A 22,368-nucleotide genomic window follows, 5' to 3' on the forward strand; every position below is an offset into this window, starting at 1 on the left:
CCTCCATAAACTGGGAAACTGCATTGGTGGCTCCATTTAAACTAGGTGCTTTGCTGCATTGTACAATTACAGAACTTCCCTCAGATCCCTTTCAACTTATAACTTTCAAGAATATTATTATTGCCTGGCAGGAACTATGCAATGAAACGGGGTGTTCTCCACATGTCTCCAAATTTCTCCCTATCGTGGGGAATCCAAATTTCCTGCCAGGTTTATGTGACGGACCATTCATACAATGGTTTCGGAAAGGCCTGATTTATATTATGCAATTGCTGGACATAAATTTAAATGTATTAACTTTCGGAGAGTTAAGTAAACAATTTGGACTTACAAAGCGTGATTTCTATGCATTCTTACAAGTAAGGAATTATATAGGTGAACTCAAACAAAGATACGTGTTGGACTGGTCGCTACAACCATTACAAATCAAGATTAACATCTATTCACGGGGACGCTGCTCTATCTCTGCTCTCTACTCCCTTCTCAATCAGAAACCTTCTCTAGAACAAGTAGATTATATAGTATCTAAATGGTGCTCTGCGTTTTCACAAATTGACAGACAGGTGATATTAGACACATTTAAGTTAACAGAGAAGAGTTGGGTTTTGACAGCATGGAGAGAATCTCAAATAAAAATAGCACTCATGACATATTTGACTCCTGCGAAATTATCAAGATGGTATGGGGTTAGTATTTCTTGCCCCAGATGTAGTGCTACTTTGGCAGATATTATTCACTGTTTTTGGTCCTGTCCTAGGATTGGGCAATTTTGGGCCAAGATAGTGTATTGGATGAATGCAATTCTCAGACTTGAGTATGTTATTCAGCCCTTGGAGATTTTTTTCTTAGTTAAATTTCAAGGAGCAACTAGGAATTTGAAACTGATCAATATAATTATAATGTTGAGTAGAAATTTGATATTGAAGAAATGGAAAGCAAAGAGGGCTCCCACCTTGAGAGAGCTTAAACAGGCTCTGTTATCCCATTGTCTCTCTGAACAATACAGTCTCCAAGAAATGTCCGATGACCGAGTAGAAACGTACTTCAAACTTTGGAAAGTTTTTATATTATCGCTGTCATCGGAGACCCAAAATATTATAGTTAAACCATTCGTTAAATCAGTTTTCTTCCAACTACAAGTGTTGGCAGGTACTTTTCCCAGCACCTGGCTTACAAATTTATAATGTAGAGATATAAAGGAGGAGTTGGGGGCGGAGGAACATAAGTTGGTTACTTCCTTTTTTTTTTTTTTTTTTTTTTTTTCTCTCTCCCTTCTTTGTTTGTTTTATTATTTATGTATAAGGAAGTATAATGTTTGTAAATACTGCAATGATAAGGTGTATTATGCTGATTGGCATTCAAGATTATGTTACTTTGACTTTATATTTTAGAGGGCTATTTAGCCACACTGACGGTTTATCTTGAAGTTCTGTATCTTTTGAATCTGTAATATGTAATATAAAAGAAAAATAAAGATTTAAAAAACAAGCACTTATTAAGAGTAAACTTCCAAAAATACAAACCCAATTTATTATAGATGCAATACTTTTTTTCTTAACCCATAATTATTTTTTTTTTAAAGGCATATATTATAAACAAATACAGAGAACTGCTATCGGGGCCACATTTGCCCCATTGTATGCAAACTTATATATGTCACATTTTGAGGATAATTTTATTTGGAACAATAACACTTTTTTTTTATAGATGATATTTTACTCATTTGGCAATGTCCAACTAATGAAATGAATCATTTTATTATATATATCAATAACAATGATTATAATTTTAAGTTCACATATGAAAGTTCACCCACATCTATAGTCTTTTTGGATCTGATTTTATATCATGATAATATTACTAACACATTGTTATTGAGCAACTATCGCAAACCGGCAGATAGAAATAGCCTCCTAAATGCAAGAAGTGGCCATCTGAAACAATGAATGAATAACATTCCATTGGATCAATATCAGAGGATGAAACAAAATTTCACCAAAACAGGTGATTTTAATAAAGAAGCAGAAATTTTAACTGACAAATGGTTACAATCCGAATCTTCTAAAGGAAACAAAGAGTAGGGTAGAAGGCATGGATAGAGAATATCTTATAAACATACATAAAACATGTAACAGACAGGATAGACTATTGAAAGAAAACCATCCCAAATTTGTTACAAGATATAATAATCAACACTACAAAATTAAGAACATTTTAAACAAACCTGGATCCAATTTTAGATCAAATTTTAGGAACCAAACCTGAAGTGATTTTTAGAAAGAGCAAAGGCATAAAGAATTATATTGCACCCACCAAACTAAGACAGCCTACTAAAACTAGTAATTTAGCTTATTGGTGCAGAGTCTCCCCTGGTCTTTATGCCTGTAAACAAAAGGATTGCATTGTGTGTCCATGTATAGGACAAAACAGTGCTACATTCAATAATTTTGATGGTAGTAAGTCATATAAATGTAAAAGTAGATGTACTTGCCACACCACTTATGTAGTGTATTAGTTATTGTGTAAATATAATAAAATCTACATGGAAAGAACAAAAAGAAAGATTTAAAAAAAAAAAAATCTACATGGAAAAAACAAACGCTTGGCCAAATGGCAAATACATTTGTACAAAGAGGATATCCTAAAGAATTAGTAATAGATTAAATGAGGTCAATCAAAAACAAAACTGCAGAAACTTTAATTAAGGATAAAACCAAACGTAATGAGAAACAGAATAGATTAGTATTTGTGTCACAATACAATACTAGGAGTCATCAAGTCAATAAAATAGTCAGAAAACATTGGCATTTCTTACAAGGATGTTATCCAGAGATTATGGCATTTCATGATCCTCCAATGCCTGCATATAAAAGGGGTCCAAACATTAAATATAAGCTAGTGAAAGCTGATGTAGGTGGTAAGAAAACACTAAGACAGAGTATTATACGTGAATCTAAGGTAGATGTTTCCCCTGCCTTTCATGCTGTAACTGCAACTCTTTGATCAAAGGTTCCTATATTTGTCATCCCTATACGGGTAAAAGATATAATATCAAAAAATATTTAACCTGTAGATCCAGATTTGTAGAATACATTGTGAAATGTCCGTGTTCTCTTTTTTACATCGGTCAAACGATCAGGGAAGTCAGAGATATAATCTCTGAACATAAATCAAATATTAGATGCAAGAATAATGAGGCACCAGTATAATCACACTTTTTACAGGTAGGACATAGCATCAGCCAATTTTATTACAAGACCAGAGACTCATATTTTGCTTTCTTTCCTTTACTACTTAAATGCAGTATTTAAAAGCATATAGACATAAATAACAAAAACTGTCAACATTTGAAAAAAGACAGTAAAAACAGTATACAGACCAGTGACCAATAACATAGGAGAACTGGTTAAACAAAAACAAAGTGACCAATCAGCTCCAACATATAGCTAATAAACTGTCCAATATCAAACACCAACTCCTCTTTCTTTTACTGCTTGCAGAAGAGATAAGTATTTCAGTTTCTCTTGGAATAAATTTGTATTATTATTTGTTTCATTTAGATTGCATTTTAGTTTAATATTTATTGTACTTGTTCTTTATTACTCCCGTTTCCATGTTTTCCTTATTTAGCTTTTATTTTTTCCATTTAACTTTTATTTTTCATTATATTGCCATACTTTTTATTTTCTATTGTTCCGGTTTAACATTTCGTTATTTTTAACTTTTCTTACCCCTTTTTCTCTCCTTGTTGTCCGTTTTTCTCCCTATCTCTAATACCGAGTCCTCCATTTTGTCCCTCGGGCTGACGCGCATGCGCACTGGTCTCCTCTGTCTTGCTGCGTCACACGCCCGCCCTCTAGTTCAGTCTGCATTCTCCCCGGTCAGTCGCAACTTTGTTGCAAGTGTTGGAATTTTTTTTACACTCAAATCCTTTAGTTGTTTTGACGATCTCTGTCTCCATCTAGTGACTATTTGTCACTTTCATTATTTCATGCACATTATCTATTTATAATATTTTAGTCATTTGGTTTTTACTCTCAGTTTTTTGGGTCAATTCTTACTCTATATATTTTTTATAATTGGCTTTATTTTGATAATTTATTTTATTCATTATTTCAAAATTATTTATTTACTTTATTTCTTATTTTGAAAATGTCACAAATTTCTGAAAATATTTCTCTCAATGCAGAGAATGTACAAAACATGATAGATTCTTCAATGAATTCTATGCTGGAAAAAATTTCACTTTTAATTAATAAATCTAATTAAAAAAAGGCTGTAAAAAGAAAAAGAACAGTTTCCAGCGTTATTACAGCGAGTAAAAAGTTGGTGAAAAAATCTCGCCAACTTGCTTCCAGCTCTGTTATTCCTTGCAGGAAAGGAAGCAAAACCCCTGCTATTTCCTCTACTCCCAAGAGGTCACTTATGGGAGAGGCTTTGGCCACAAAAGATAATACTGACTGTGTCTCATCTACAGATATTAACTCTGATTCCTCTTTGGATTCAGATAATTCTAATGAATTTTTAAATTATATTTCTTCTGAGGATTCTTCGGCTTCTCCGAAGGTCAAAAAATTTAAAAAGTCTTTAAAGAAATCTAAACACAGTAAGAAAGATTCTGATGTGAAAATATTTTATGATTGTCTAGGTAATCCTAGGTTTAATGCGGATGAACTACATCATCCTAGATCTGCTGAGTGGTGCCCAACTAATGACATAGCAGATTTCATTGACTTTCAGTTACTCCAGCCTTTAAAAAGGGACTCTAGGAATAAAATGAGAGCTGAATGTCCCAGACCTATTCTCCCTAATAATGCCTGTTGTACCCCTGAGGTGGATCCTAAGATACTTAAATTTATTGGTTCACCTGGGTTTAAATTAAAGAAAGGAATGGATAGGGCCTGGAAGATATGCCAGGATAAAATGTTGGACTCTGTAGGTCCTTTATCAAAACTTTTTGACATGGCAGAACAGGCTGTTTACGATAACACATTAATGGACCCTGTAGTGGTTAGGGAGTGGTTACAAAGGATGCTCAGTTTCATCGGAAATGCTAATTCCGCTATGTATACTGAGCGTAGAAGAACTATCTTGAGGAGAATTGACCCTAGAGTCTGCGATTTCGCAGTTAACGAAATACACCCTGATACCAATGGTCTACTATTTGGAGACACCTTTATTAAGGAGTTAAACAATTATGTTAACACCTTTTCGAATCTTAATAAAGTGAGAACATCCATGAAGAAATTTTTTTATCAGGACCGTTTTTCTGATCAGGCCGGGAAAGGAAGAGGCCGTTTTCCCGGCCGTCCATCATATCCCAATAGGTCTCAATATTCGCACCAACAGTTTCAATATCAACAGAGACAATTTCAGAACCCAACCTCTTCAGGTTTCTTCCCATCCAGAGGAAGATTCTGGAATCCACGCCTACAAAGATCAAGACAAAGATCCCGTACCCCTCAAGGTAAATCTTTTTCTTCCCTGTCATGTTTCTTCCCTAAACATTATAGGAGGCAGAATCTCTCTTTTTGCTCAAAATTGGAATCTCATAACTACAGATCTATGGTTTCTTCAAACAGTTTCAGGTCTTTTTTTTATATATTTTATTTCTACTCCTATTCAAAATTCTCTTCCTCTTCCAATAAAATTTTCCATTTCAGACAGAACTCTAGTTCAAAACGAAATTTCATCCCTTCTTTCAAAACAGGCTATAGAACCAGCTTTGGATCCTCAGGACTGTTTCTTAAGCAATCTTTTTCTCGTAAAGAAGAAAAATGGTCAATATCGTCCGGTCATACATTTAAGATCCTTAAATTCTTTTGTTGTTTATCAACATTTCAAAATGGAAGGAATTCATCTTCTCAGAGAATGCCTTTTAGACAACGATTATTTAGTCAGATTAGATCTGACAGATGCATATCTTACAGTTCCGGTGGCTCAGGAACACAGGAAATATCTCTCTTTTGTTTGGGAACGAAAAGTTTGGAATTTCACTTGTATGCCTTTTGGTCTATCTTCGGCCCCCTGGATTTTCACCAAATTAATGAAGCCAATTATTACTTGGCTTCGTCTGAGAGGTGTTCTTCTTATAATCTATTTAGACGATATTTTAGTCATGAATCAGTGTCCTGTCATTTTAAAATCTCAAATTCAACTTACTATTTATATTTTAGAAAGTTTGGGCTTTTTAATCAACAAAGAGAAATCAGTTCTCTCTCCAACAAAATCTCTAACCTTTTTAGGCTTTCAAATAGACACTGTGAATTCTACTCTCAGCCTTCCCAAAGAAAAAATAGTAAATATCAAGAAAGAAATTTCGAAAACTCTTTCTTTATCTCTAGTTCCCATCAGGACTATAGCCAGGATAGTGGGGTTACTCTCATCCTCTATTCAGGCTATTTTCCCTGCTCCACTCCATTACAGGGAACTTCAACGTTTAAAAATTTTTCATCTCCAGAAAGGTCTTTCCTATTCTCATTTAATTCATTTATCTTTAGAAGCCAAGGAAGAACTTTCATGGTGGCTCTCTCACATAGAAGCTTGGAACGGGAGAGCCATTTTCGGGAAAGCTCCGGATTTGATTATAGAATCCGATGCCAGTCGCTCGGGCTGGGGAGCTCGTTGCGGTCCTTCAATCATGGGCGGAAAATGGTCTTCAGAAGAAAAGCGTTTTCATATAAATTGCTTAGAACTTTTGGCAGGCTCTTTTGCAGTCAAAAGTTTTGTCAAAAATTATTTTCCTGTGTCCATTTTACTCAGAATGGACAATATTTCAGCTGTTCGTTACTTGAATCGTCTCGGTGGTACAAAATCGAGAGATTTATCGATTATTACGAAAGATTTCATTCATCTTTGCTTGGACAGAAATATTTCTGTCAAAGCGGAATACATTCCAGGTTTATCCAACGTTGCGGCGGATTGGGATTCTCAGTATCTGACAGATTCCAGCGATTGGAAACTTCATCATCAAGTGTTTCAGTCGCTTCAGTCTCTCAGAGGACCCTTCTCGATAGATCTGTTTGCTTCGAGACTGAATTTTCAGATTCTTCCTTATTTCAGTTGGCGTCCAGATCCAGATGCTCTAGCGATAGATGCTTTTCTCCACCCGTGGCCTCGTCGGTCAGCTTACGCGTTCCCTTCATTCTCCATGATTCAGAGAATAATTTCGGTAGTCCGACGGGATCTTCTTTCAATTCTTCTGATCACTCCCCTGTGGCCTTCTCAACCTTGGTACCCATCTCTTCTAGAACTTTCTGTCAACCATCCGGTTCTTCTTCCTATTTTTCCTCTTCTATTGTCAGATCCAGAAGGTCTTCCTCACGACCATATTCTTCAAGGATCTCTTCATCTCATAGCCTGGTCAATTTCGGGCAACCTTCATCTCTCCAGGGCTTATCACAACAAGCTCAAGATCTCCTCCAAGACTCATTGGCTCCAGGGACCAAAAAATGTTATTTTTCCGCATGGGCCAGATGGTCTAGCTGATGCTTGGAGAGAGGTTTGGATCCCCTTTCAGTTGATGTAACTTTTATTATTAATTTTCTTACGTCTCTTTTTGAATCAGGCTTAGCTTATAGAACTATTAATGTTTCTAGATCTGCTATTTCTGCCAAACATTCTTTTATTAATAATTTTCCTGCAGGTCAACACCCTTTAATTTGTAAATTAATGAAAGCTATAAAACTTAAAAGACCTCCTACTCCTAAATATTCTTCCTTCTGGGATGTAGATCTTGTTTTTTCTCTTTTTAAATCTTGGCCTTCTAATGAATTTTTATCTCTCAAGCAACTTTCTACTAAATTAGCTACTCTTTTATGTTTAATTTCTTTTCGCAGGGTTTCAGATGTTAGAGCTTTAGATTATAATTCTAAACGTTTCACTCCTGAAGGTGTTACTTTCTTTATTTCTAAAAGAACTAAATCTTTTTCAACTTCTATATTTTATCCTTATTTACCTAATGAACCTTTGCTTTGTGTGGTTTTGTGTTTGAAAGAGTATGAACGTAGAACTTCTGTTTTTCGTGCTTCTTCTTCTAATCAACTTTTGTTGTCTTTTGTTCCTCCTCATTTACCTGTTTCTTCTATCTCTATTGCCAGGTGGGTTAAATGGGTTATGAGTGAAGCAGGTATTGATTTATCTTTTTCCGCTCACTCTGTTAGAGGATCAGCCGCTTCTAAAGCATTTTTGAAAGCTGCCACCCTTCAACAAATTTTGGATACAGCTGACTGGTCTTCAGATTCAATTTTTAAACAATTTTATTTTAAACCCATTGAACATGCCTCGCTTTATTTATTTTGTTAGTTGCTTTAAACTAGCAAAATATGAGTCTCTGGTCTTGTAATAAAATTCGGATTATCCTAAGTTATGAAGGTATAGTCTAGATTTTATTAAAGACACAGAGACGAGTATTTTCCCACCTCTTCTTCTTCTTTATTTTCCCTCCCTTTTATATGTTATAATATTGTAATTCTTTTCATTATATATTATTTTAGTTACCAATCCATAAGCAGGATACCATCTTGGATGGATTTATCCCTTCTCATCTATCTGATTGGTCACCTCATCTATCAAGTTCATCTTATCCTCTACAAAGTTCAAGTTGGTGGTGTTGTTCCTCCTATCGTTGGAAACCTTCCCTTCGGATGGTCAACATATCCTGGATTTCTATCTTCAGTCTTCTTTGTTTCCTGTTTGGTTGGTGTTGTTTGATCAACATGGACTGGTTTCTTCCTTGATCTGATATCAAGAAAGAGGAGTTGGTGTTTGATATTGGACAGTTTATTAGCTATATGTTGGAGCTGATTGGTCACTTTGTTTTTGTTTAACCAGTTCTCCTATGTTATTGGTCACTGGTCTGTATACTGTTTTTACTGTCTTTTTTCAAATGTTGACAGTTTTTGTTATTTATGTCTATATGCTTTTAAATACTGCATTTAAGTAGTAAAGGAAAGAAAGCAAAATACTCGTCTCTGTGTCTTTAATAAAATCTAGATTATACCTTCATAATTTAGGATAATCCGAATTATGTTTTTATATTATTGAACAGGTAATAGGGAGATTATTCTCAGTCAAAGAGAAACATATTGGATAAATGAGTTTGATACAATGACTCCAAAAGGTCTAAACCGTGAGTGAGATTGGACAGTGTAATTTAGTTAAAGGGACAGTCTACACCAGAATTTTTATTGCTTTAAAAGATAGATAATCCCTTTATTACCCATTCCCCAGTTTTACATAACCAACACAGTTATAATAATATACTTTTAACCTCTGTGATTATCTTGTATCTAAGCCTCTGCAAACTGCCCCTTTTTTCAGTTCTTTTGACAGACTTACAGTCTAGCCAATCAGTGCCTGCTCCCAGATAACTTCTCGTGCACAAGCACAGTGTTATCTATATGAAATAAGTGAACTAACACCCTCTAGTGGTGAAAAACTGTTAAAATGCAATCTGAAAGAGGTGGGCTTCAAGGTCTAAGAAATTAGCATATGAACCACCTAGGTTAAGCTTTCAACTAAGAATACCAAGAGAACAAAGCAAAATTGGTGATAAAAGTAAATTGGAAAATTGTTTAAAATTACATGCTCTATCTGAATCATGAAAGTTTATTTTGGCCTAGACTGTCCCTTTAATTTGGCTGTGATACATTATATCTATTATTAGATTCTATCAGATTATTGATATTTTCTTTGAGCATACTATGTATAATTGTCAATGCTTGCACCTTCTCTTCAGATATGCTTTATTTTTATTAATGTATGTTACTGAACCAAAACTTTGTATTTTTGTATTTTTATATTTTTATTTATTGTATTTGCTTTAAATGAACTATGTATAAGAGCATTGATTATATGATATAACATTATATTATCACTAGTTTATAATTATTTTCACATATATATCTTTCAAATATATTTATTTAATATTCATTTTTTTACTATAATTCTGTAGGAATAAATGGTGATTTTTTAATACCACTAGCGGGAGTGTTTGTCCTGGAAATATTTGAAATACCACTGTTGCTATTTTTTCTTAAAATATTTATGCCTAGATTTAGAGTTTGGCGGTAGCCGTCAAAACCAGCGTTAGAGGCTCCTAACGCTGGTTTTTACCGCCCGCTGGTATTTGGAGTCAGTCAGGAAAGGGTCTAACGCTCACTTTCCAGCCGCGACTTTTCCATACCGCAGATCCCCTTACGTCAATTGCGTATCCTATCTTTTCAATGGGATCTTTCTAACGCCGGTATTTAGAGTCTTGGCTGAAGTAAGCTTTAGAACTCTAACGACAAAACTCCAGCCGCAGCAAAAAGTCAGGAGTTAAGAGCTTTCTGGGCTAACGCCGGTTCATAAAGCTCTTAACTACTGTGCTCTAAAGTACACTAACACCCATAAACTACCTATGTACCCCTAAACCGAGGCCCCTCCACATCGCCGCCACTCTATTAAATTTTTTTAACCTCTAATCTGCCGACCGCACACCGCCGCCACCTAAATTATCCCTATGTACCCCTAATCTGCTGCCCCTAACACCGCCGACCCCTATATTATATTTATCAACCCCTAATCTGCCGCACCCAACGTCACCTCCACCTGCCTACACTTATTAACCCCTAATCTGCCGACCGGACCTCACCGCTACATACCTACAGTTATCTACAATTAAACCTAACACTACACTATCAATAAATTAATTAAATACAATACCTACAAATAAATACAATTAAATAAACTAACTAAAGTACAAAAAATAAAAAAGAACTAAGTTACAAAAAATAAAAAAATATTTACAAATATTAGAAAAATATTACAACAATTTTAAACTAATTACACCTACTCTAAGCCCCCTGAAGTCTTGATCCAAGCGGCGGCTGAAGAATTCCATCTTCGGGCAGAAGAGTATATCCGGACCGGCAAACATCTTCATCCAAGCCGCATCTTCTATGTTCTTCCATCCGATGACGAGCGGCTCCATCTTGAAGACCTCCAGCGCGGATCCACCCTCTTCTTCCGACGACTAGACGACGAATGAAGGTTCCTTTAAGGGACGTCATCCAAGATGGCGTCCCTCGAATTCCAATTGGCTGATAGGATTCTATCAGCCAATCGGAATTAAGGTAGGAAAATTCTGATTGGCTGATGGAATCAGCCAATCAGATTCAAGTTCAATCTGATTGGCTGATCCAAATCAGCTGTGATAAACTGAATATTTACCACTTGGTCACTGAGTGTATGCTCTCATAATCTCCATATAAACACAACTTAGTTTATAGGAAACCTGTATGAAAGCAAGATATTTTTATATTTGGAATTGTGATGATTTTTTGCCATTGAGCTAAGACATGCAAAAAATGAACACTCTCACAAATTATATAACAGCATACTGATTCTGGGGAAACATATGGTATATCATATAAAGTATATTTTCAGCAGAGTATTGTTTGCACATAAAATCCGTATATGGAAAGAGTGATTGCTTAGAAAGGAGATCTGATAACAACAGCGTCACTGAAGTTAAGCTTAAGAGGTTGCTTGTTTACTTTACTTGGTAATACCTGATTATTCACAGACTTCAGTTTGGTGTATTGAAATAATAATATAAGCAGAAGATCCTGATCACATACCTTATTTGAAAAATAGCCACTGAAGTGGAAAATGTTTGAGGTGAAGGGAAATCCTTCTACTATCTGCTTGAGTTGTTTCAGAATGGCGCGCTGCTCACTGAGGAGGAAGTGCACAGCGGGTGACGTCACCGCTTTCAGCTTTGTGTTCACAGAAACCGTTGCAGCGCTGGATGAGGAGAACTGAATGAGAGTTGTTACTTCTTTCCTCAGGCTTGGAACGAGTGATTCAAACTTGTTCAGATATAACACTAGGAGTGAAGGAGTCAGAGAGGTGTTAGAGTCACAATCTTAAATAGGTCAGATATGGCTTAATAATGTGGAAAGAGAGGAAGATCAACAATGCTTCCCTCAGTAACTCATTATTCAAGCAATTATGTCTGGGAAGGAGACTCCTTAAATAGGGTTGAAAGAGGAGGCGGAGGAATTGACTTAAAAGTACAAAACCTAAGTCAAGTCATGACATCAGCCAATCAGATTGAGCTCGCATTCTATTGGCTGTTCCAATCAGCCAATAGAATGTGAGCTCAATCTGATTGGCTGATCCAATCAGCCAATCGGATTGAACTTGAATCTGATTGGCTGATTCCATCCGCCAATCAAAATTTTCCTACCTTAATTCCGATTGGCTGATAGAATCCTATCAGCCAATCGGAATTCGAGGAACGCCATCTTGGATGACGTCCCTTAAAGGAACCTTCATTCGTCATCTAGTCATCAGAAGAAGAGGATGGATCCACGCTGGAGGTCTTGAAGATCAGCCGCTCGTCATCGGATGGAAGAACATAGAAGATGCCGCCTAGATGAAGATGTTTGCCAGTCCGGATGTCCTCTTCTGCCCGCTAGGATCAAGACTTCAGCCGGAAGATGGATGTCTTCAGCCCCCCACTTGGGCTTGTATCAAGACATCGGAGCCTGGACCGATCGCTGATACCCGGTGTGGTGAAGATAAGGTAGGAAGATCTTCAGGGGCTTAGTGTTAGGTTTATTTAAGGGGGTTTGGGTTAGATTAGGGGTATGTGAGTGGTGGTTTGTAATGTTGGGGGGGTATTGTATGTTTTGTTTTCAGGCAAAAGAGCTGAATTCTTTGGGGCATGCCCCGCAAATGGCACTTTTAAGGGCTGGTAAGGTAAAAGAGCTTTTCTATTTTAATTTTAGAATAGGGTAGGGCATTTTTTTATTTTGGGGGCTTTGTTATTTTATTAGGGGGCTTAGAGTACGTGTAATTAGTTTAAAATTGTTGTAATATTTTTCTAATGTTTGTAAATATTTTTTTATTTTTTGTAACTTAGTTCTTTTTTATTTTTTGTACTTTAGTTAGTTTATTTAATTGTATTTATTTGTAGGTATTGTATTTAATTAATTTATTGATAGTGTAGTGTTAGGTTTAATTGTATTTAATTGTAGGTATTTTATTTAATTAATTTATTGCTAGTGTAGTGTTAGGTTTAATTGTAACTTAGGTTAGGATTTATTTTACAGGTAATTTTGTAATTATTTTAACTAGGTAGCTATTAAATAGTTATTAACTATTTAATAGCTATTGTACCTGGTTAAAATAAATACAAAGTTACCTGTAAAATAAATATAAATCCTAAAATTTTAATTTATATTATAGCTATATTAGGATTTATTTTACAGGTAGGTATTTAGCTTTAAATAGGAATAATTTATTTAATAAGAGTTCATTTATTTCGTTAGAATAAAATTATATTTAACTTAGGGGGGTGTTAGGTTAAGGTTAGACTTAGCTTTAGGGGTTAATAAATTTATTAGAGTAGCGGCGAGGTTTGGTCGGCAGATTAGGGGTTAATAATTGAAGTTAGGTGTCGGCGATGTTATGGAGGGCAGATTAGGGGTTAATACTATTTCTTATAGGGTTATTGAGGCGGGAGTGAGGCGGATTAGGGGTTAATAACTTTATTATAGTAGCGGTGAGGTCCGGTCGGCAGATTAGGGGTTAATAATTGTAGGTAGCTGGCGGTGACATTGTGGGGGGCAGATTAGGGGTTAATAAATATAATATAGGGGTCGGCGGTGTTAAGGGCAGCAGATTAGGGGTACATAACTATAATGTAGGTTGCGGCGGTGTACGGAGCGGCAGATTAGGGGTTAAAAATAATATGCAGGGGTCACGATAGCGGGGGGGCAGATTAGGGGTTAATAAGTGTAAGGCTAGGGGTGTTTAGACTCGGGGTACATGTTAGGGTGTTAGGTGCAGACTTAGGAAGTGTTTCCCCATAGGAAACAATGGGGCTGCGTTTGGAGCTGAACGCTGCTTTTTTGCAGGTGTTAGGTTTTTTTCAGCTCAAACTGTCCCATTGTTTCCTATGGGGGAATCGTGTACGAGCACATTTTTGAAGCTGGCCGCGTCCGTAAGCACCGCTGGTATTGAGAGTTGCAGTGGCGGTAAATTATGCTTTACGCTCCATTTTTGGACCCTAACGCACTGAAAACGCAGCCATTCTGTGAACTCTAAATACCAGCAGTATTTAAAAGGTGCGGCCAAAAAAAAGCACGCGTAGCTAACGCACCCCTTCTAACGCAAAACTCCAAATCTAGGCCATATACTTTTTCACTTATCCACTAGGTGGCAGTATCGATTTGTTACACTTTTGGTGCTCTAATTTTCAAATGCTCTATTTAAGGCACTGTGCCAGTAATGTTTGTTGAATGTTGCTTTTATTTATGGGACCCTGCATTGTAAAATAAAGGTCTTTTTATTATATTAGCAACTGGAGGATTTTCCTTTCTTTTGAATACTTTGGGCTTGGTAAGTTAAGTTCGTGGACTGCTCAACCGAGGTGTACTGTTTCCTTATATCTATATCTGTATCCACTTAGTGTAAACAACACGCTCCAGAATCCTCCAAAACTATGACAATGCAAGTAGGCAAATTATTATTCGGTTTCAAAGGGTTACTGCAACTTTAAAGAGTCAGTGTAAACAGGCCTTTCCTTTCTTTTACAAAACAATACAGACAACGCTGCTTCCACATGCTTACAGCTCATCCGTGGTCATGAGAACAGGATACCTTATAAACACTGACCATACGGTTGACGTTTTCATCCCTGACGGTTATGCCTGAATCACTTATCTGTGTGTGCAGCTCCTTGTAGGTTTCATCAAAGCCTTGCAGCTCGTGGTTAATCAAACACTACACCAGAGTGATGCCAGAATGATGCATTTCACCCCTCTCACAACTGGGCTGGCTTAGGGCTTCATTGTCTGCATTGTTTTGCAAAAGAAAGGAAGGGCCTGTTTACACTGACTCTTTAAAGTTGCAGTAACCCTGTGAAACCGGATATGCATTTGTCTGCTTGCATTGCCATAGTTTTGGAGGATTCTGGATCATGTTGTTAACACTAAGTGCCCAGTGACTCTGAGTGGACTGATATGTTTGCTACTTTAAGAGCATGCTGTGTCACTATGTGCTCTCTGTAGCAATGATTCTAAACCTCTATGTATTTATGCATATAAATGTGTTTTAAAGTGAATGTAAGTTTTGATGCAAAAGTGCCCGTTTTTTAAAAAAATTGATTAAAAACTGGGGCAGCTTTAATTCATCAAAATTTACATTTCACTCGTTGTGAAAAAATACTTACCTTTTAAACTTGACAGCCGCTCCAGCTTACACCGGTTGTCGCAAAGCCATTTCTGACATCAGAAATGATGGATCAGTTATCCTCCAATCACGCCCCCCCCCCCCCCCGGGGGAATCAGTGTCTGATTCGAAGCTGTGATTGGAGGAATCCGGATTCCTCATTTTAGACCCAGGAAGAGGCTTTGCGATGGGCGGAGGAAGCTGGAGTGGCTTAAAAGATTAAAAGGCAAGTATTTTTTCACCACACAAGTGAAATGTAAATTTTTATGAATTAAAGTGCCCCTGTTTTTAATCGAATGTTTAAAAAACGGGCACTTTAGCATCAAAATGTACATTCACTTTAAGCTTTTACCTGGTTCTTACTAGCAGCTATTGCTGTTATTTCTTGATACTTTGTTGCAATCTGCTAGGTTGATACACAATATTATTGGTATCTGTAATTATTCTGAAACATCCAGAAGTGCACACGTGATATAGACACATAAGTAATAGTAGTTTCTTTAGCTCTGCTGCAACCTGTGTCATACTTTAAGCATTAATATTTTTTATATGATTTTTTTTATGACTGTTGGCACATTGCTATAAGTAAACCTTTAAAATTCCAATTTTAGGTGCAACCCCCCCCCCCTCAGAAAATGAAAAAATTACCATTTTAGAATAAACTAATTACCAAAAATAAAAAACCCAAAGTAAAGCCTATTCTAAAACAAAGTCCGATTCAAAAAAACTTACTCCAAAATGAAAAAAAACTTATACTAACACACTAAATAAATTATATCAATAGCCCTTGTAGAGCATTGCCCTAAAGTGACTTAGCACTTTTTCTAAAAAAATAAAAATAAATATACAATCTCATTCTACAATAAAAGTTAAAAGTACTCTGAGAAGGGCATTTGGTAGGGCTGTGTCCTAAAGTGACTCAGCTCTTTTGTTGCCCAAAAAATAAAAAATAAACTAATAAAAAAAAAACATTCCTACAAAAAAAGGCATTTGGTTGGGCATTGCCCTGATAAGGGCATTTCGTAAGGCAGTACCTTAAAGTAAATCCGATGTTTTGTTGCCTAAAAAATAAACCCTAGTCTTAAAAAAAGATGCCCTGGAAAGGGTATCAGTTATCTCAGCTCTTTTGTATCCTAAACTAAAAATAAAAAAACCCACCCAAAAAAATCCTATCACTAAACCCCAAAATTGGTACTCATCAAACTGAAATCTGGCTCCTAGGTATTCGCTTCTGGCGGTGCTCCTCTTTTTTCTTCATCCATGGCAGTGCTCCACGGGGCCTGTATTCTTCCATCCTCCTTCTTCATGCAGTCACTTCCTCATACAAAAGCTTGAATGCAATGTTTTGCATTATATAGAGGTGCCCTTGCATTCCTATTGGCTGATTTTAATATACAATTTAAATCAGCCAATATAATGAAAGCTTTTTCTATTGGATGATTTGAATTTGAAAATTAAAATTACCCAATAGGAATTCAAGGGTACCCCTATATAAATGGGTACCTCTCATTCACAATGTAGTGTGTGTTGGGTGACCTTATAAAGAGGACGCCTGATGGAAGATCATATGATAAGAAGAGAAAAATACAGATGAAGATAGAAGACCACCATCTCCAGGATGAAGATAGAAGACTACCCCCTCTGGGATAAAAGAGGAGCACCGCAGTTGGCTATGATGTAGAAGCCAGATTCAATTTTGGTGAGTACCATCTTTTGGGTTTTAATGGTAAGCTTTTTTGTTTTGTTTTTTTTTTGTTAAATGTTTTTTGTGTGCTTTTTTAGGACTTTAAGGCATTAAGGCACTGCCCTACCAAATGCCCTTCTATGGACATGGCCAACCAAATGTCCTTTTTAGGGCAATTTTTAAATTAGGTTTTTTAAGATAGGCTTTTTTTTGGGGGGTTGGAAAGTTACTTAGTTACTTGTAGAATAGGGTAGTATTTTTTTTTTTTAGAAAAAGATCTGTCACTTTAGTGCAATGCCCTACAAAAAATCCTTCTAAGGGCTATTGCTATAGTTTATTTTAGTGATAGTATAGTTTTTTTTTCTTTTATTAAGTTGGGCTTTAGAATAGGCATAACTGTGTTTTTTATTTTTGGTAACGTTAAATTTGTTTTATGTAATGTTATTTTTTTATGTAATGTTAGTTTTTTATGTAATGTTAGCTTTTTTTTTGGTATCATAGGGGGTATTAGGTTAGGGGTTTTAGGTGGTTAGCTGGTTAGCGATGTTAGGGGGTTTAGCTGGTTAGGATTTTGCTCTATTGCTTTGCCCTTACCTGCTGTGTTTTCTGATTGGACTGATTACTGTTATTCATCTTGGCTTTGCTATCTGGACTGCTCTATTGCTTTGCCCTTTCCTGCTGTGTTTGCTGATCAGAATGATTACTATTGACCCCTGGTTTGCTATTTGGACTGCTCTGACTGGCAACTTGTAAAACCCTTTACTCTACCTCTGCACATCTCGGGGTCCATCCGATAAAAATCGTCGCCCGCAAAAGCCGGCGACGCCAATATTTGCACGGGTTTGGTATCACATATACGGCGTAACCTAGAAGTTATGCGCGTATATTTCTGCCGTCGCCCATAGTTTTTTGGGCTATAGGCAGGTATACCAAACCCGTGCAGTTTGGTATCCAATATGCAGCGTAAGGACTTACGTGGCGAAAATGGAGAAAACTTACTCCATTTTCACCTCGCCACAAAAAGCAGCCGTAAGAAGCCTTACGCTGACTATTGGAGCCCCGTAACTCCCTAAACTGGCTGCTAAAATAAACCTAACACCTAACGCATGCGCAATGTCTATCTCCCTGTCAACCACGATCTGCTAAAATAAACCTAACTCCTAACGCATGCGCAATGTCTATCTACCTGTCAACCGCGATCCCCCCCCCCCCCGAAATCCCTAATAAAGTTATTAACCCCTAAATCGCCGCTCCCGGACCCCGCCGCCATCTACATAAACTAACCCCCTACTGTGAGCCCCTAAAACCGCCGTCATCTACCTTATCTATCCCCTAATCTGACCCCTTACACCGCCGCCACCTATATAAAAATTATTAACCCCTAATCTAATCCCCCTATACCGCCGCCTGCTATATTAATATTATTAACCCCTAATGTAAGCCCCTTACACCGCCGCCATCTCTATTAAAATGATTAACCCCTTATTTAATCTACCTACCCCGCCGCCAGCTATATTATCTATATTAACCCTAAGTATATTATAGTTAATATAGGTATTACATTATATATATTAACTATATTAACCCTAATTATATTAGGGTTAATATAGTTAATATAGTTACTGTAGTATTTATATTAACTATATTAACTCTATCTAACCCTAACACCCCTAACTAAATTTATATTAAATTAATCTAATTCATTTATAAACTAAAATATTCCTATTTAAATCTAAATACTTACCTATAAAATAAACCCTAAGATAGCTACAATATAATTAATAATTACATTGTAGCTATGTTAGGGTTAATATTTATTTTACAGGTAAATTGTTAATTATTTTAAGTAGGTATAATAGCTATTAAATAGTTATTAACTATTTAATATCTACCTAGTTAAAATAATTACCCAATTACCTGTAAAATAAATCCTAACCTAAGTTACAAATACACCTACACTAGCAATAAATTAAATAAACTACAAAAATCTATCTAAAAATACAATTAAATTAACTAAACTAAATTACAAAAAAAAAAAAAACACTAAATTACAAAAAATAAAAAAAGATTACAAGATTTTTAAGCTAATTACACCTATTCTAAGCCCCCTAATAAAATAATAAACCCCCAAAATAAAAAAAAAATTCCCTGCCCTATTCTAAATTAAACAAATTTCAAAGCTCTTTACCTTACCAGCCCTTAAAAGGGCCTTTTGTGGGGCATGCCCCAAAGAATTCAGCTCTTTTGCATACAAATACAATACCCCCCCCATTACAACCCACCACCCACATACCCCTATTCTAAAACCACCCAAACCCCCCTTAAAAAAGCCTAACACTACCCCCCTGAAGATCTCCCTACCTTGTCTTCACCACACCGGGCCGAACTCCTGATCCGATCCGGGCGATGTCTTCCTCCAAGCGGCAAAGAAGAATTCTTCCTCCGGCGATGTCTTCCTCCAAGCGGCAAAGAAGAATTCTTCCTCCGGCGACGTCTTCCTCCAAGCGGCAGCAAAGTCTTCATTCTTCCGGCGGCATCTTCAATCTTCTTTCTTCGCTCCGCCGCCGCGGAGCATCCATCCCGGACGACTACTGAACTTGGAATGAGGTACCTTTAAATGACGTCATCCAAGATGGCGTCCGCCAAATTCCGATTGGCTGATAGGATTCTATCAGCCAATCGGAATTAAGTTAGAAAAATCTGATTGGCTGATTGAATCAGCCAATCAGATTCAAGTTCAATCCGATTGGCTGATCCAATCAGCCAATCAGATTGAGCTCGCATTCTATTGGCTGTTCCGATCAGCCAATAGAATGCGAGCTCAATCTGATTGGATCAGCCAATCGGATTGAACTTGAATCTGATTGGCTGATTCAATCAGCCAATCAGATTTTTCTAACTTAATTCCGATTGGCTGATAGAATCCTATCAGCCAATTGGAATTCGGCGGACGCCATCTTGGATGACGTCATTTAAAGGTACCTCATTCCAAGTTCAGTAGTCGTCCGGGATGGATGCTCCGCGGCGGCGGAGCGAAGAAAGAAGATTGAAGATGCCGCCGGAAGAATGAAGACTTTGCTGCCGCTTGGAGGAAGACGTCGCCGGAGGAAGAATTCTTCTTTGCCGCTTGGAGGAAGACATCGCCGGAGGAAGAATTCTTCTTTGCCGCTTGGAGGAAGACATCGCCCGGATCGGATCAGGAGTTCGGCCCGGTGTGGTGAAGACAAGGTAGGGAGATCTTCAGGGGGGTAGTGTTAGGCTTTTTTAAGGGGGGTTTGGGTGGTTTTAGAATAGGGGTATGTGGGTGGTGGGTTGTAATGGGGGGGGGTATTGTATTTGTATGCAAAAGAGCTGAATTCTTTGGGGCATGCCCCACAAAAGGCCCTTTTAAGGGCTGGTAAGGTAAAGAGCTTTGAAATTTGTTTAATTTAGAATAGGGCAGGGAATTTTTTTTATTTTGGGGGTTTATTATTTTATTAGGGGGCTTAGAATAGGTGTAATTAGCTTAAAAATCTTGTAATCTTTTTTTATTTTTTGTAATTTAGTGGGGTTTTTTTTGTAATTTAGTTTAGTTAATTTAATTGTATTTTTAGATAGATTTTTGTAGTTTATTTAATTTATTGCTAGTGTAGGTGTATTTGTAACTTAGGTTAGGATTTATTTTACAGGTAATTGGGTAATTATTTTAACTAGGTAGATATTAAATAGTTAATAACTATTTAATAGCTATTATACCTACTTAAAATAATTAACAATTTACCTGTAAAATAAATATTAACCCTAACATAGCTACAATGTAATTATTAATTATATTGTAGCTATCTTAGGGTTTATTTTATAGGTAAGTATTTAGATTTAAATAGGAATATTTTAGTTTATAAATGAATTAGATTAATTTAATATAAATTTAGTTAGGGGTGTTAGGGTTAGATAGAGTTAATATAGTTAATATAAATACTATAGTAACTATATTAACTATATTAACCCTAATATAATTAGGGTTAATATAGTTAATATATATAATGTAATTCCTATATTAACTATAATATACTTAGGGTTAATATAGATAATATAGCTGGCGGCGGGATAGGTAGATTAAATAAGGGGTTATTCATTTTAATAGAGATGGCGGCGGTGTAAGGGGCTTACATTAGGGGTTAATAATTTTAATATAGATGGCGGCGGTGTTAGGGGCTCACTTTAGGGGGTTATAGATATAATATAGCTGGCGGCGGGGTACGGGAGCGAAGGTTTAGGGGTTAATAGCTTTTTTATTGTTAGGATAGTGAGGGGGGATAGCGGATAGAGGGTTAGACGTGTCGGGCTTTGTTAGGGAGGCGTGTTAGACGTGTCGGGCTATGTTAGGGAGGCGTGTTAGACAGTGCGGGTGTTTTAGACTTTAGTCAGGTTTTATAGGCGCCGGCAGTTTCTAACGTGCCGCAAGTCACTGGCGACGCCAGAAATTTGTACTTGCGCAGATTTCTGGACATCGCTGGTTTGTCAGACTTACGGCACGTTAGCATCTGACGGCGACTTATATGGGATAGCTCGAGTTGCGAGCTGAAACTGCGGGCGACGCCGGTTCCCTCGCTTGCGCCGCAAACTGCGATCTATATCGGATCGCGCCCCAGGTCCCAGCATAACCAGAAAAAGAGGTACTTTTACCATTGACAGTAGGGGGCTTAGTTGGCTATGATGTAGAAGCCAGATTCAATTTTGGTGAGTACCATCTTTGGGTTTTAACGGTAAGCTTTTATGTTTTTTTTCTGTTAAAATAGTTTTTTGTACTTTTTGGGGCTGTAAGGCACTGCCCTACCAAATGCCCTTCTATGGATAATGGCCAACAACATGTCCTTTTTGAGGCAATTTTTAGATTAGGTTTTTTAAGATAGGCTTTTTTTTGGGGGGTGGGGAGGTTACTTGGTTACTTGTATTGTAGAATAGGGTAGTCATTTTTTTTAGAAAAAGATCTATGTCACTTTAGTGCAATGCCCTACAAAAAGCTATAGTTTATTTAAGGGTTTTTTCTTTTTCTTTTTTTAAGTTGGGCTTTAGTTTTAGAATAGGAATAACTGTGTTTTTTAATTTTTGGTAATGTTAACTTTTTATGTAATGTTAGTTTTTTAATATGTTTGTTTATGTAATGTAATGTTAGTTTTTTTATGTAATGTAATGTTAGTTTTTTTTTGGTAACATAGGGGGTGTTAGGTTAGGGGTATTAGCTGGTTAGTGCTGTTAGGGGGTTTAGCTGGTTAGGGGGTTTAGAGGTTAGTGGTACTTTGCAATGCAGGTTGTGGTGGCTTAGGAATTGATAGTATAGAGGGATATTTTGCAATGTAGGAGCATGCGGTTTATATTTTATAGTGTAGTGGGTCCTTTGCGATGTGGTGGTGTGGCAGTTTAAGAGTTAATAATATAGAAGGTACTTTGCATTGTAGGGGTGTGCCAGTTTAGGGGTT

The sequence above is a fragment of the Bombina bombina genome, chromosome 3 (genome assembly GCF_027579735.1).
Source record: "Bombina bombina isolate aBomBom1 chromosome 3, aBomBom1.pri, whole genome shotgun sequence".
Taxonomy (NCBI): Eukaryota; Metazoa; Chordata; class Amphibia; order Anura; family Bombinatoridae; genus Bombina; species Bombina bombina.